The following is a 17593-nucleotide window of genomic DNA, read 5'->3' on the forward strand; positions in this document are numbered from 1 at the left end:
CACTTCATACATGTTAGATTTATGTTGTGACCATAACATTCCAAAGAGCCAGAGGAACAGACTGCGGTCGTGATATGTTGTCTAATCGTCTGGGGGGGGGGGGTCCTCGTCCTTGACTTTCTTCCTCACCACATCACGTCTCATTTTTCACATTATCTCAAGTGGCTGCCTCTTAATCCTTTTAGCATTCCCTGCATGCTACACTGCTGAGTGAGTTGCAACAGGTTGTGTGTTTATAGACAACGAGGTCTGTGTGCGGCCCGATGCTGTGTCTGCACCGTGGAGGGGCAGACCCTCTTCTCCACGCCGTCTGCAGATGCCTCCCGACACCCTTTGTCTTTTTCTATTCCTCTGCCTCAGCCCTGACTCAGCTCTTGTTTTGTCATGCGCCAGCTCACAGTGGATTCAAACACTTAGTGGGAAAGTCTAAGCAAATGACAAATGTCTCCCTTCAGGCTGCAAGTCAGAGCATTCATCTTAAACTGAAAATATTGTCAGGTTCATCCATCGGTGCCTGAGTCTGTGGGACTGTAGATTTAAAAGAAAAGAAGATTTAACTTTGAGGACGACACGGTGGAGCAGAGGTTTGCACAGTTGCCACAGAGGAAATGATCCGGGTTTGAATCCCAGCTTTGGCCTTTCTGCGTAGAGCTTGCATGATTCTCCCTGTGTGAATGATTGCATGATTTGTCACAGCTTAGACGCTTTGATTAGAGAGCTCCATAAAAAGCTTTGGGTAATTTGGGTTCTGGTTTTCTCTAAACCTTGGTTCGTAAATAGGAACGAATCTTTGTTACAAAATTCAACATTTTCCAAACACTTTTACGCATATATCTGCAAGCTGCTTATGTTCGCTGCATGGAGATCTGTCCAGAGTGGACCGCACCTCTCACCCTAAGTCTGCAGTGCTCAATGAATAAGCAGTACAGGTAATGAATGGGTGGATTTGAACATATTGCGGAAACGTGCTCGTTCTTGCCAAAAGTTAGATGATCAAATCGATAATTCTACTCAGAGCTAGAGCCATTTAGCAGTTTGAGTAAATGCATCCACCAATTAGCAGCTCTAAACCTCACAAATTGACGTGTAATATTGAACTTGTTTAATCCGTTCAAAGACACTAAGCTTTTAAAATTAGCTTTATTACAGAATATATCCACATCTGTAAAACCATCACATGTGCTGTGCGGCTACAAGTTTTTTCCATTCTTCACCGTCTGTGGAGCAGCTCCACCTTTTGTCTTATTCAGCTGTTTAGAGGAAAGACTAAAACGTGATTTCTATTTTGAGGAACTTTTCCCTTTAAAGAGGGAAAAGAAGACATTTAAGAACTCGGACATTCTCACACTGAACACGATTTCCCCAAACTTAAAGACTGTAGTTTTTAAATAGCAACACACACAATGTATAATAAGTGCTTGCAAATACACACATCCGATTTCTTCTCCCCCATGCTCCCCTATCCCTTTTCTTCCTCCTTCTGTCTTTCCCAAAGCAGAACAACACAATAGCATGTCTGTGTGTGTGTGTCTGTGTGTGTGTGTTACTGTGACCGGAGGGCCTGCTGTGACATCCTGTTTTGGGTTCATAGGACAAGGTTTAAACATATGGTCGTGTTTTTGGGCTCAGCCATTTCTCCCCTCAGTCTGCGTGGAAATAAACAGACTACAGCTGCTGGAGCACAATTCTTTATTATTACTATTATTACAGGGCTGACACACAACGTGCAGGCTGAGGTGGGTCGAGTTCTGAGTAAGCAGAGTTTTCCAGAGGAAAAGTGGAGCCTGTTAAAGATGTGAGAAGTGGATGATAACGTGTCATGGTGACGACCAGGCTTTGATGCTGCTGATGTGGTTTTTCATGCAGCCACGTTATAAAAACACCACAGGGGGTCTTGGAGATGGAAACCTCCTGTTTTACCCGTTTGTCCACCATCAAAATCCTGTCCAGCACCGTTCTGACCAAGCTTCACCAACTGGTTTGACGCTATTACTGATTAAAGCTTCTCTTTAAACTTCACAGAACTATTCTCGGCCGTTTAATGAGCCGCATATGCAACAAACCAGGCTGTTTATTATTTACACGTGCAGTTGTGGGTTTACTGAACAGGGCTACAAATAAAAATCACATTCACACTTTACCAGGAGTTTCAACTGGTTGGGGTCTTGAGGGTTTGATCTGACTGTTGTCTCAAACTGTTTCAGGCTTAAGTTGCTTTCAGACGTGCAAGAACAACAACAGAACATGTGACTGAGCGGAACAATGTTTACTTTAGCCAGCTAGCCATCACTGGATTTTTAAAGCAAGATAATGTCTGGAGAATTCATTGTGAGCAAGTTGATTATGTTTCTGATTATGGAAACAAACGAAAAAGAGGAGCCATAGAGAGATTGGAAAGACAATGGGATTCAAGAACTGCTGGTGATAAGGTGTTTCTGGAGCAGAATATATACGTCAAGTCAATTTTTGGGATTGCGCTCTTCATCTTTGAAAGTCTGGATAATATCTGGACCCAGTTGTCTGGACATTATCACAAGTTCATGTCTGAAAACAGTTTTATAGTTCTTGGAACCCTCCAGTCCAGCTGTTCAACGGTTTTGTTCTCATGTTCTCGCCTGGTCTCAAACTGTGTTGCATTGGTTGTCGGGTTTGTTCCTCCGTGCTCCCAGAAGAAATAATGTGTCAGGGTTAGCATGGCCTGTGAAGTGTGTCAAATCTGGCCTAGTTCTTCTGCGCCAGCAGCCTCAGCAGACTGCGGACGTCTACGCTTGAGAGGAGCTCAGTTCGTGACTCAGGGACAGAGACTGAACAAACACACACACACATGTACAACTAACACACTCTAAACTGCCAAGGACAAGAATCGCCTTCACCGAGACACACTTTGAGAAATGTGCTAGAAACGTCAAAAAGCTACAAGCACAGGGGACGGTGTAGCAGCCGGGGTGTTCGGAGACTGAAAATACTGGAGCAGAGCAAGAGCTGTGTCCCAGTTCCATACGCACTGATCCTGAAGGGGGCGTTCAGGTGTGGGATTCAACAAAAGTGGCTTGAGTTCTAGTTAATCTAGTTAATATAAATATAAATAAAACTATATTACCTCTGCTTTTTGCTCGATTTTGGTCTCCACCGTCTCCTAAGGGAAATATGAAAAACATACTTCATCCCTTGGAGCAGAGCGTGTTTCCGTTTCAGTCATTTTGCTGTAAACAGTGTTGATATAGTGAAGCAGAACATGAGAGTTGTGCGACTATCACCACAAAAATGCCCAGAACGACCCCACGAAGACACACTGCAGTCGGGTTGTGACCTTCCACTTTCACATTCAAGCAACTATCACCTATTATTATTTAAATTACACCCACTTTTGGTGTATTCCTAGAAAGCTATGTGCATACAAACACTAATTTAGCTTGATGTCAATGTTATTTTTGTGTTAAACTATATGACCCAAAAGTACCATTTAAAAAAAACCTTGAAAAAGTTAAGAATATAAATGCAGAGTCCAAGAAACATGGGAAGAACGCTCTCTATTCTAACGTTGACCTTTTTTTAATAATACCACTATAAAATCACAGTGGAGTGGAGTTAGCTGTTAGCCTGTCAGTCAGTTAGCTTGCGTTGTACATGTAATGGAGTGAAAACGAGAAGCATCTAAGATGTCGAGCCAGGAGCCGGAGGTCACCAGGACTTGACCCAACAATGTGATTTGACACAGACACACGTCGACTCACTCCTGACAAACCAAGAATAAAATCATCTCATCTGAGTCCAAGGAATGATCGGAACGGTCCGACGCAGCAGCAGCAGCAGATCAGTTATGTAATTCTGTTCCAAAATCCAACAGCTGGCCCACATCTGGGAATTCACCCAGCAGAGAATCATCCAGAATTAAACGATAACTGTTGTTGTGGCTACTTGTTGCCCTCTCTCACTACAAAGCAGTTTTGTTTCACCCCTTGGCTTCTGGCTGTCTACTCAGAATGCCAAGCTGCTCCTGCCCCCACGCCCCCCCCGAACCGCTGTAACCTTAAACCAACGCTGGCAGGAGGCGGTGGAGGAATCTGCTTTCGTCTACCTCCACCTCCGTAACAAGAACCATCCCTGAGCTGAAGGTATCCTGTAGCTGCGTCAGGTTGTAAATCAGGGGAGTGGCCCTTTTCTTTCCCCTCTCTCATGCGTGACCTCCGCCTCCCAGGGGGGTCGGGGGAGATGGGCTGAGCCTCGGCCCTGTGGGAAACCTGACCAGGAGCCGGGGAGCCTCTTCAAATAACCATCTGACGTCAGGAAAGGCTTCGGCAGAACAACGGACGGACTGCCGCGGGGGCTGTGGTTCAACCCCGGCTAAAACTTACAGGAAGAGCACACAAGAGTTTTATGTGTTTTCTTTTCTGTGAGCACGGAGGTCAGTCGACCCTCATTGTGGAGCGAGGGCAGGACCGACACCTGGCCTGAACCGAAACTGAATATTGAACCTTTATTGTTCTGCTTTGACTCAGGGAGTAATAGGGCTATCGACAGCGTCCTGGTGAAGGTGTTGTCAGACATCTTTACTCGATGATTTGATGCTTTATCAAAGAGTCTGTTGGTCTGAATAAAGTAGATGTAGAGATGCGTTGTTATCATAGACTGTATATCATATATAAAGTATTCTACGATACAGTATATAAAGACCATAAAATGAAGCCAAAATATACCAGATACGAACATATCTTACTCGGATGACATCATTAGCGATCAGTGGAAGGAGTCATGGCATTGATACACGTGCTCGATCAATCGTGAGTCAGTCTAAGCTGTCAATCACAATCACAATTGCAAAATCAAATATGTAAATGAAACCACATTTACCAGATAAATGAGCAGGAAACATTTTGTTTTACTTTGACTGTTTAGTTTGGTCCATGTCCCATCCACTAACAAGGAGGAGGTGGGAGCCAGCCAACAGGGGGCAGTCAAGACACTTTGGCTTCACTTTAAAGGAGTTGTCTTGTCGTCCATCTTTTATATAAAATCTACAGTTTTTACATCCAGATTTACACTCTTGTCTTTCCATCTTCACAGTCACGTTATCTCCAGTTGAATTATGTTCGATTCTAACATGATAATACAATTATTAACTCTGCTGTATACACGACTCTGGCATGTTTATGTAAAGACTCTTGTTTGTTTTGGAAGGGGGGAGAGAAATGTATGTCCTGTGTTGTTACAAGTGTTGTACGAGTGTTCTGGATGGAGGCTGTGTGGTCGAGTGTTCAGCAGATCTGCGTCTAACACCGGCAGCAAACAGTCCTCTGTGTTTGTTTTCAGCTCAGATTAACAGGGTTTACTCAGAGTTTCAGAAAAATTCTCACCGCATGTAAAGTATATCAAAAGCAAACTATAGTGTCCGTGCTGGTGAGAAAGGAATGAGAAGAATTCAGCAAACAAGCAGAGATGTTGGTGAACGGTTTATGAAACTTAGAGGTCAGATGAGCTTTACATCAGTGTGTGAGACTTTCATGAGTGTGTAGGTAGTCACGTGCTTCATATCTGTGAAGATCCTGAGTCTGGGATCTGCAGGAGTTCACGTGTGAAAGTTTAGGTTTATACAAGCAAGACTATATACTACTTCTCCGGTGCTTTTCGATGAGAAGAAACCCAAGTTCACTTCTTCAATTGTAATCTCCTGAAGAAAATGTATCATGAGCTGTGGCTCAGGAGGCAGAGCGGGTCTTCCACCAACCAGGGGGGTCGGTGGTTTCGATCCTCTGCTCATATGCTATGATGTTGTTCGGGCATGACACAAAAATGTACCTGACAGGCATGTGAATGGTTTGTGATAGAAAAAGTGATGCATATAGATGTGAAAGTGTAGAAAATAACTTCTAATTGTTACTTTATTAACTTTTTACGACGGAGAGTTTGATCTATAACTTCAAGTAAAAAAGAGAGATACTCTAAACTGTTAATTAAAAAGACGATAGGGGAATAGGAGCAGTTATTTTTGGGAGTATACCGCACAGTGTTAGCATACTATTAGTGGTTCCAGCTTTTTTTGAATTATGCAGCTAGTTAGTTGAATAGATTGATAGTTGACTATGTTTGTCCCTTTGACTGCTGCTGTTCCTCAAAACAAGAAGCAAACAGGTCTATAACAGAACTACTTGAAAGTATATGGGGTGAAAAAAGGACCTTTTGACTTTGAAAAGATACAACAATAAATATTTTATGATTCGTTTTTTTTAATTTATGTTAAGGAATATTTTATTCCTTAACATAAATGTTAAATTTTTAAAAAAATCTGTCTTGAATTCACAAATGATTGCATTAAGATGCAGCCGTTGCCTAATATGCATGTGTCAGCAGAAATGAGTCATGCTCACAGACCTGAGGATGGAACAGCTGTTTATGGGAAAGAAACTATGCAGGATTCAAACTTGAGAAGTTGCTGTGAGCAGAGAGACAGACTCTCTGATTACCACCGTGACAGAGCCCTGAAACATGGCTGTGTGCAGATGACTGCTTTCTACTCCTGTCAAAGAATTAAGCATAAGATAAAAAAGATATTATTATTATGGTTATTATTACATCTGAATCAGTGGCAGTAACATTGTTTAATGTGATCTTCAGCACTGCAGTGAGAACTCAGCCTAATCACACAGTCACATCTATTCCCAGAACACATCAGGTCAGCAGCCGGCCCTCCCTCCTCTTCTGCAGCCACGCAGAGTCAAACTCCCCGATGCTGTTCTCTTTATTGGTCACTTGATTGCACCCCTACTATTTTTTTCCGTTGACTCGCTTTCACCTTCGGTTCTTGATGTTTTCTCACCAAACAGGGTGAAAGCGTCTCGGGGGAACATGTGTTCTCAACATGTTCCGCGCAGAACCACCGACAGGCTCTTTTTAGACTTTGATGTGTTAGCTCGTCTGTAGAATTTGTCCGCAGCTTCAAATAGTTTGAATCACGATCTCTTCACCCAGGATGGCTTCCTGCACGTTTGTTAAAGTGGAAATAATGATTACGATTTAAGATTCAACAATTATTAAATCTCAAGTCCCGTCAAGAATAAGCTGCTGGAACTGGAAAACAATATTTAAACAATTCACTCTCAGACAGAATTGTATTTCCACATATTTGAACAGCAACATAGCAAATGGCACCAACAAACCCCCTGAACACCGAGTCTTTTGCTGTGTGTTCATACGTGAGCATGTTTACAAATGTTCCAGCTTCCCTGATTGTTAAACAAATGAATTTCCTTTTGCTGTTATACAAAACATTTAGAGGTTAAAACCTTCAGATAGACAAGGTCAGTTTATCCTGAACCTCTGCGGGGGGGCGGCGTCAGCAGGTCTACGTACCTTGAATAAACATTTTTTGATAAGGCTCCTTTGTCTCAGTCACGACTCTGGTGAACAAACTTTCCTGTCATTTACCGACATTTATCCTGATGCTGATTTTCATCAGCCTGGCAGGAAAGAGTTGTAAACCATTTGCATGCACGTGAGAGTTTTGCCTCCACGTGCACGTTCCCAACACTCAGCAGTTCTGGATCCATCCTCCCAGGATCTGTCTGCCTCCAGATGAACAGCGTCTGTCTGCTGCAGCCTCCACCGTCATCAAAGCAGACCAGAGCGTTTGACCTCACCCTCGTCTCCACCACAGCTCTGGGGTTGGCCTTTCCTAATTTAACCCCAGTCTGGTTGGCGGGGCGAGGGAAGGCCCATCGTGGCGCCATGCTGGGGGAGGACCTCCCCCGGGGATCCGGCTCTCAGAAGCCACAGAGGATCCCCACCTGACACATCTCGGTGAGTTCTTATTATCTTATCGTACCAGAGAGCCTGTCCGTCGGGAGGGAGGTTTACCACTGACTTTAACACCTTTTTAAATCCTTCAACTTGTTATTATGTCCCATGTGTTCCAAAATCTGATGACTGGACCTCGACAGAAGCCCAATGCTTTCCTTCAACACCTCTGCCACACATGGGAGCTTCCTAATGGACAAACTACAAGGACCTTTACTCTGGTGTGGGATCGACTCACTAATTAGCCAATGAGAAAACTGAGTGCCCCGAGGAACACGTCCCTGAGCCGAGGGCGTCCAGCTCCGTGTCATGTTTAAGACGATTCAATCCAAATTCAGCTGTGGCCTTCACTCACGCTGTGTGAAGACGTCACGGAGCCTCATGTGTCGCTGTTGGAGAAGTGGGCTGTGAAAATGTTTGAATGTTACCGGGGGGGGGTGTCACAGATAGTGCTATGATTTACCTTTTACTATTAAAGCCTTTTTCAGACTTCGCAGAAAGTCCGGAGGCTTTCTCACATGCAACATCTGGACTTCAGCGCTTGTCTATCAGCAGCTGACGGCAGAAAGAGCTCTTCAAAAGTTTAATGACAAAAATTACACAACAAAGAAAATTTACTGTATAGGATGTCTTTTACTTTTTCTACTCAACATTGGATAATGATTAATGGGAACCGGACTGAAGCTGCTGTTACATAACTCCGACATTCTGCAGCTTGGACGTCACGTGGCTGCATTCCTCTCTGAACTGGGCCCAGTTATTCAGGACCTTAAGTCATGGGAGCTGCTGATGGACTGAAGACTGTAATTAGAGGAAACACACTGCATGAGATCACATCGGGCTCCAGCCTGGGTCAACGGGCTTTCACGTTTCACACGTAATTTGTCGACAGATAATTTGTTTTCAAGTTTCTCACCTGTCGCTTCGGATCAGGGCGGCGGACTCTTTACCTGAGTACAGTGGGTTTATTCCCACAGTTAATATCCTTCTGTATGTATTCATATAAGCTTCATATCCCACTTCAATGTGTAGCTGCCTCTCGCTGGTCATTGTGACGGACCAGTCCAACAATCAATCACACCAAAGATTTGTCTCATCGGGTTTATAGGGTGTCCAAACTTAAATGTAATGAGTTCCACCTCTTCCCATGTCCCATCCTTCCACCAAGTTCTGTGGTTTTGTCTTATCCTGCTGAGAACAAACAAATTATCAAGGATTAAAAAGTCAGTTATAATGGGTTAGGGTAATAAATCACATATAATCCCTAGAATTAGAAGTGTTGCCTGAAGTGTTCCAGAAAGTTTTGAAATGATAGTAGTATGCTGCCTGGATCATTTTGAACCCACAATAATTGAAGTATCACCTTTATGGATGTTTTTTTAACAGTTGAATTTTATTTAGCTGTGTCACGTCCACGCAGGTTCCTCGTAATTACCAACTCGACACACACAGAGACAACAATAGCTCTACCTCCTGACAGCCTCCATCAACCTCTCACCCGGTGACAACGTCGCCCCCCCACCCCCCCAGACAGGCAGTGACACCACGGATTCCCACGTCAGAAATAGAGAAGGACAGAAGCAGGACGAAGACTCCTGGGAGAGGAGACATGCAGAGGAACGCAGGAATTCCTGTGGGGTGGAGGGGCAGGAGAACGACTCGCCTGAGAAGGAGGGATGGAGGAGGCCTTAATGACATCTTGTTGACAAGCGGGATGAGGGCTATGTGCCCGGGTTCCTGCAGGAGCGGAGGAAGAGAAGGGGACGTAAGACGAGCCACACGGGCTTTGTGTCGCTGTGAATAGTCGTGTGCTCTGTGAGCCCTCGACCCTGCGTGTCTGCCACTGATCGTGCACGAGGACGAACGGGAGCAGTGGAGTCTCCAGCTGTGCGTCGATGCACAATATCCGACTTGGCGAGTTGTGTCACGGGCCACTGGTTCCTCCAGGCCCAATGTGCTGATCACAGATGCGTGATCGGTGTTTGTGGTTTGTCACTGATGTGGTGGAAAGGAAAAACCCGGCAAAGGTTAAAGGAGAAAATCGATATATGGACATGAAAGTGAAGGACGACAGCATCAACCAGCGGCTGTAATGATCAGATATTAGCGCAGAATATATTCTTTCTTTAATCCATAAAAAAACTAGAGTGCAAAAACAGTAAATTGTGTTTTTTTTTAGGATTTATGTGGCAAACTATTGATCTTATCTTTGACTTATAACTTCCAAGTATCCCACTACATTTACATAGGATTTCAAAACTTTTTTGTGGGAAGATATTTCTTTTTCATGTCTTCTCCGTGTCGTGCTGGATTCGGTTGGTTCTCACGGTGAACTGTGTGTGTCTGTGTGTGTCTGTGTGTGTGTGTGTATTTAGTCTTAGAGGTTGTAGCTGCAGGTCGGCAGCAAAAGCAAAGAACAACAACCCTGAAGCAGCTGCAGAAACAGTAACTCGAGACTCAGTCGAAGGCTAAAGCATCGATTAGCATCCCAGTGACCACAACACCCAAATATACCACGTAAAGATGTCGCACTTATTTATTGTCTGAGTGAGCACAACAACCAACAGGTCCAGAATAACAACGTGATTGATGAGGAACCGTCACTCTCTGGCAAATCGTAAAAATAAGCCCACAAACTGTGACCTAGGAGCCTGAAACATCTCAGCTCTGGAGTTATATTTTCTATGTCATGTATGTGGAACATACCAGGGTCATGTTCTACAGGCCCAGAGCTCCTCTTGGTAGGTGACATCCCCCCCCCCCCCTTCCCGCTATGTGGTAAATAATCAATGCAACAAATAACGTCTGGAATCGAGGATAAAACACAAACACATGATATCGACTGGTGCTCATGAGACAATCCTTTAATCCAGAGCTCTTGTTAGAAAGTGTCAATGACTGTAGGGGAATCTATTTACAGCGGACGGACCTACATTTGGAACTAGGTGATCAGATTTCAGCAGAGATGGAGATAGAGGATGGGTGGCAGGGCGTGTGTGTGTCTGTGTGTGTGTGTGTGTGTTTCAGTGTTAGCGTGCCTGTGCCTGCAGTGTGTATTTGTGTTTTCTGCTGTGGCCAGGGGGGGTTAGCTTTACTGAGAGATCACCACCATGCTGAGGAATAGACGGGGTCTGGGAGGCAGGTTTTCTTTTCTGTGTGTGTGTGGGGGGGGGACCTCAAATCCAGCAACCCCCAAAGAGCAATGAGATCACAAAGGCGAGATTGAGCCTGAAGATTACGGGGATGAAACGTACAGTGGGAACCTCCGTGATGCCGGTGAGGGACAGAGGGTTGAGCTTCTTTTCACTTTCCTGATGGGGATGGATGTGAGAACACAGATGTTAGCTGCTGCGGACATTTTACTGAACTTTTCCTGCCGGTCCACCAATAAAAATGTCCGTTAAATGTCCGAGTGAGCCCCTGTGAGACCTCAGCCATGCTGCAGATTCACTGTATCACAGGAAGCAACTGTTTTATTCGCCCCCTCGCTTGAAATGGATTGGAAGTGAAGAGGGAGGTGAAGGTTTACGACTGGTATATTCACATACGTGTGACCAGGCCCTAACACGCGATGGACATGAACCTGGAAAAAAACGGAAAGAATACAAATATCTCAGGCTGAGCAAGAGGTGTCGTCATGGAGAAGACACATATGAAGATTTCCACTTGGAAAGACGTCGAGATTCTGAGAGCTTTTGATTTCCTGCTCTGCCCAGACACATGAATGTTCCAGATGTTTTTCTGTTGTTTTGAACACGTCTGAACCGAAGAGTCTCCCGCTCCAATCTCCATATATGAAAAGTACTCCCAAAATTGTCAGGACCCAATTTTCCTGATACTTTCTGAAGTTCCTGTCTGAAAACAGCTCATGAAACCTTCCAGTGAGGTGCACGGTGCCATGCAAGTTAAACTGAGACTGTGATATTAATATTTTGTGATTTTATATAACACTTCATGGGTGTAAATCACTTCAAAGTGGGACGTCCACCCTTCAGCATCATTACAGAATATTTCAAACTATTTACTTCCTCATGTCAACATTTTTCCGAGGATTAATTTCCCCGTGTCTGAATATTAAGTGTCATGTATTCAGTTAGAATTAAAAAAAGGACATAAGTGTCTCTAAATCCAAATCTTCTAATATGTAACACGCAGTCACACGTCGTCACTTGAAGATTAACCAGACCACAGGTTGTGTGCCAGGGGTCATAATAAGGCCACAGAGAGTTAGACTCACTCCAGAAATCAAGTCTCCTCCTTCTTATCTTCACGGAGTTCCTGCAAACAGTGACAGATTAACACGGCCCGGCTACTCGGGCTGCTCTGGCTGCTCCGGCTGCTCTGGCTGCTCCGGCCCCTTGTTTGTTTGGAGGATCTCCTGCTCTCAGCTGATAAAACCATCAGAGCGATGTCTGCTGCAAAGTTACAGCTCATCTCTCACACCCTCCTGCCTGTAAGTGACCTCGGCACTGAAACGTCCAATCGGTAAATTAATGAGCACAGAACCGCAGTCGGGACATTAGTGTAATTACTGTAAACAAGCAGGACCATTAGAGAGGAGATTAGCCGCCTCTGGGGACTATTTATAAAGTTTCCCCTCTGGATCAGATTTCAAATAACGGAGTGAAATGTTATTTTGCTTTTAAACAACATTGATCTTTGGATGAAAAAATCTGACAACATAGGAGATAATTAACTTTGTGAAGGGGCCGTTTACTTAACGGAGTCGGAGGAGGAGGTGGGGTTTATGACCTGTTCTGCAGTCAGCCGCTCTGGAGTCAAGGGAATCTCACTTCAAACGCTTCCTCCTGGCTTTAAACTGAGGACATATATGTCCACAGAAAGAGGACGAGTGTAGGAAATGTAGCATTTTTGTATACGTTATAAATCGAGTGATTGTATGTGATATTTGGAGTCAAATCCTTGCTTGAATCTGAACTTTGCTGTGTGTCTTCCCCCAATTCTCTCTCCCCCCCGGTCCATGCTTGTACTGTCCTGTCAGGAAAGGTGAAAAATGCCAAAATCTGTATTTAAAAATAAAGAAATAAATACAGAGAATATCACTGTGCTGGGGTGCACAGACGCATAACATCTACACCGGGGCTTAAAGTTCTATTTTGCCATATTAAAGAAAGTGAGTGATCCTACAGACAGACACTCAGACAGACACACACAGACACACAGACTGACAGACAGGCAGACACAACCTCCTTGTTGAAGGTAGAAATAAGAGATTGTGAAATGTACATGACGACCAACACTAGACATTTGATTCAATGAGCTGGATGAGTGACAAAACACACAAAAAATACCGTCTGTGTGTTTGTGTGTGTGTTTGTGTGTGTTCATGTTTCCACATCCTCACCTCAAGCAGGTGTGGTGGTTGTAGGTGAATATCACAGATTGACCGTGTGTGTCTGTATGTGTGTGTGTGTCTGTGTGTGTGTGTGTGTGTGTGTGTGTGTGTGTGGCTCCCGCAGGTGGGTTTTCCAGATGAGACTGCTGCTACCGAAGCGTGTGAGTCACAGTGTCTGTTGAGACGTCCACCGCAGTGTCGTCATACCTGAGCGCTGCCAGACATGTCTGTGTGTATGTGTGTGTGTCTGTGTGTGTCAGTCTGTGAGGGTCTTCATGTCAGAAATGTGTTTGTGAGGGTGAAAGTTAAATACCACCTCCTCTTCCATGATTCCACCTGTAAATCTTCTCAGACCAAACAGTGAGGAGATAACACCTGATATTCTTCAGTGACTCACACCACTTTCCGAAAAAAAAAACGTAACAACCTCGAAGTGAGAACTTGAAGAAAAAGCCCCGAACCTGGCAGAGCCCAGTCTCTTCAGCAGCGTGATTTATGACTCCTGTCGGCCGAGCGGAGTCACAGAGGGACAGACGCTGGGAATTCAACATCAGCTTACAACATAATCACATGGTTGCTCGACCCAAAGTCACCAAACGGAACCGAGTGTCCAAAACAGTCCCACTGACCTCATCTCTTGCTTTGCTTTCTGTCATTTGATTGAGGCCCTATCTACATATAACACGACCAATTTAGATTTTCTCTCTGTTTTCAAAAGATGTGTAAAGCTCGCACTGCAACATGTGATACAATAAACCATTATAGCATCAGCTTGTGTTCATAATCACCGTGAATATCTCCTTAAATAGTCATAATTACAAAGGTGAACCCAGCTCAAAGGACAATGTCGGATATAAACAGAAAAACACTTTGATCAAGCAAAAGAGAAGTCAAAGCATTGTGGCCTTTGTGCGACAATTAACACCGCCTCGCACAACTTGGCACGCTGTTTTTTTGTCTGATGTAATTACAGTGTGTGTGGAACAGAGCCCGGGGCAAGGTGTGAAGCAGCTTACTCATCGCTGCTCATCGGCACATCTGCATGACGTCTCGGTGTTGGAGGCGCCGGGCGGGGGGGGGGCGTTTTGGGGGACACGAGACAGAATGATTTATTTAGGACTTTCACAGTGAACCAGGGGTGAAGCGTATGTGTGTTTTTGATCCCTGACACATGCACTGAACTCCAGATAATCTCCTCTGACATTTCTCCTGATGAGCTCCCAAGTGAAAAAGTCAGGATGAGCCTGTTTGAGTGAACAGCTGGAGATTCTCCAAAGGACACAAAACCAACTACACTATAGATAAATCAGGATAAAAAGACGCTGCCATACACAATCACTTTTAATAATCATTTTTGTACGACAGTTGGAAGTTTGGATTTCTCGTCCGTCTTTATTCCAAGTCCATGTTGCTGGTGGAGACCAAAACAGAAGAAAAAGAGAGAATCTTTAGCTTAGAATGATCATCTGCCCTAAAACAAATAACTTCAAATGAGGTCTAACATTGTTCTGTGTCTGGTTTGTTTGTGAATCAGCCAGAGTTCAACTTTAAAGTGATAAAATTGTGTTTACAGCTTATTCCTCTTTGGCCAAACGTGATCTTGGCTATAGCTGCTTGGTCTTCTCACCTCCAGAGGACAAAACCTAATAACTGCTTAGTTGAAAGTGAAATGAATGACTTGCATGTAAAAGTGAGAACTCCACTTGGGAACTCAACACAAATACTACTATTTGAATTGCTGATAACAAACAGTTTAGTATATTTGAGCTTCCTGAGATATTTGAGCTTCTTGAGTTTTAAACAAACTCAAGACATGAAACTTGTCGTCCATCCTCTGTGTTTCTCTCCTCAGCTCCTCAGTCACACCAACACAGCCTTCCAGCCGTCACTGTTCGGCGTCTGATGCTGTCACTCCCTCCGAACCACATTCCCACTGACTCGTTGTCATAAAACTGCAACATGAACCTCGGAGCTGCACAATCGTCTGGAAGCGTTCATCAGCTTCCACCAAAACAAAGCCTCTCGCTGGAATATCAGTTTGTTATTATTGTCCCTGACACAGAAATCTGTTACATAAAGAAACACGTCGCTGTGATCTGCTCTGAGTCAAACTGAGGCCGACGACTGTGGAAGTGACTGAGAGTCCCCGAGCTCCACAGGATCCAGGATGACAGCAGAGTCCGACTGATGCTGGAAACAGTGGAGAGTGATCAGCTAAAAAAAGAACGAACAGGAGCTTCGGGTTCATTTGCTGCCTCGGTTTTCACCTTTTATTAAAAGGCGTGTTTTAAATGGAAACGTCAACAAAAGGCCCTTAAATTGAAAAGGAAGCAGTTTTGTATCTGAGGAAACATGGCACACGGAGAGAGGAAGTGGGTGTAGATCTGGGAAAACAGGAAATAAAAGAGGAGGAGGAAAGGAGGGATCAGAGAGGGAAACAGAGGTTTGATGGACCAGTGATTAGAAATCTGTTGCAGATATAAAACACGAGTTTGGTGTGAAGGTCATGCAGGTAACAGTTGTTTGAATTTTGTGGTAAAGGGAGCCCCCTGCTGGTCAAAGGACCAACAGCCAGACAGAATTACACAGCCACTATCATTTTGGATTCACTGCCAAGACAAATAAGTTCACTTCATGGCTTTTATTGTGGGTGTCAAATAAAAAGGAAGTGACAGTGGTACAGAAAGTAACATAAAGACAAGTAGACACACAACTGTTTAAAAACATTACAAACAATAAAGGTAGGGTAATAACAAAATGTGTACATGTACTGAGTTAAACTTATGTTTCCCTTAATATTGCATAGTTAAACATATTTAGGATAAAGTATAATTGCAGCAAAAGGTATAATAATAAGTAACGGTGTTAAAAAAGGATGATATTGATTAAAATGATCATAGAATTAGGTTTTGAACAATTCATAACAAAGCAGGATCGGATATTTATAATTCAGACAATTTGAAAAAAACAATACAACAATGACATTTAGTGAGTAAAAAAAATGCCTTCTGGGAAACGTTTAACAAGGGCTCTAATGAGATCTCTAACGATATCCTATCTCCTTTTACTGAAATTACTTGTTGAAAGCTAATAAAACAAGCTTTTCTTTATTAGAATAATACTTCAATATAGTCTTTTTATTAAGGTTTCCTTTTCAGCTTGTTTTGTTTGTCTCCAACAGATAAATGATGCAAAAAAATGAGGTTAAATTTAACTTTATTATATTTATATTTCTTCTTTTTTGTTTCATCAAACCGTTTTGGAACAGAAGAGTAAATCACTTCCAGTCTTTTATACTTAGTCAGATCATTTAATGCAACAGTCTTTATTAGAGCATAGCAGAAAACAAAGCAGCAGAATTAAACAATCAACAAAGCAAAACCAAAATCAGAGAAAAAATAACATTAAATATATTAAAATAACTTCTAATGTCACAAAATTAGGAATGTTGAAAAGTCAGCGAACTCATCACATGAACCGACCACACACATTCATATTTCACACAGTTCATTTAAATGCGTACATGAATATGATGTAATAGTTATGTTTCTCTCTCCTGTTTAATCCCCTGAACAGGTTCAGTGAGATTATCCTCTACTAATCCAGCTATCACTGTCTTTCATCACTTAATCCCGTATTTGCTAAACTGCAGATTAGATCAAGTTTGCAGACAGGTGTGACGGCCCCTTCATGTTCAGTGCTGCAGCAGTTTGGAGGAATAGATACATCACCACACGATCCCCAGAATAAAGGGAGCTTGAGTGAGAAACCTTGTGTGGGATCCACGCTGGAAGAAATAAAGAATCTGTTGAATTCTTTGTCTAGTCCTTTGGCTACTTGTGTTTTTAGTTGTTAAAGAAATAGCCATTAGCTGTGTGAGCAGGTTTGCCTAGTGCACCCATCTGATTACCAAAGCATGGTAAAATATTTCATAAATGAAAAAAATAATATTTTATATATTTTAGTCTTTAAGTCCCCTTAGTGGCGTGATACTGTAATAGCAGCAGTATGTGTTTCTCTTAGATCTTCTTTGTGTCTCTAAATATGAATAAAGTTAATGGTCATTTTCAAAGATAAAGACACATGTACCATCTTTCCTACTTTCGCTGGAAAATGAAACACAAAAAAGTAATTTGTTCATGCTTTTACATTTTAAATGTGACATTTCATAAATTTGGTCTTTGATGTTTTAATTTGTACTCTCTGTTAAGATATGTTTTGAACGGTGCTCTAGAAAAAGTTATTTTCTTTGGACCTAAAATTGTGTAATGGAAAATTAAATGAACTTCTATCCTTCATTGTAATGGTTGATGGATTTAAACTTCTCTGGAAAAAGTTGCCTACGTTCAGTTAATTTACAGGACATGTTGTGTGATGTATAACCTGCTTGAACACCCCCCCCTCCCCCTCCACCGGCCTCACACCCTTCACCCTCTCCTCCAGCAC

Source organism: Platichthys flesus, chromosome 11, assembly GCF_949316205.1.
Source record: "Platichthys flesus chromosome 11, fPlaFle2.1, whole genome shotgun sequence".
Taxonomy (NCBI): Eukaryota; Metazoa; Chordata; class Actinopteri; order Pleuronectiformes; family Pleuronectidae; genus Platichthys; species Platichthys flesus.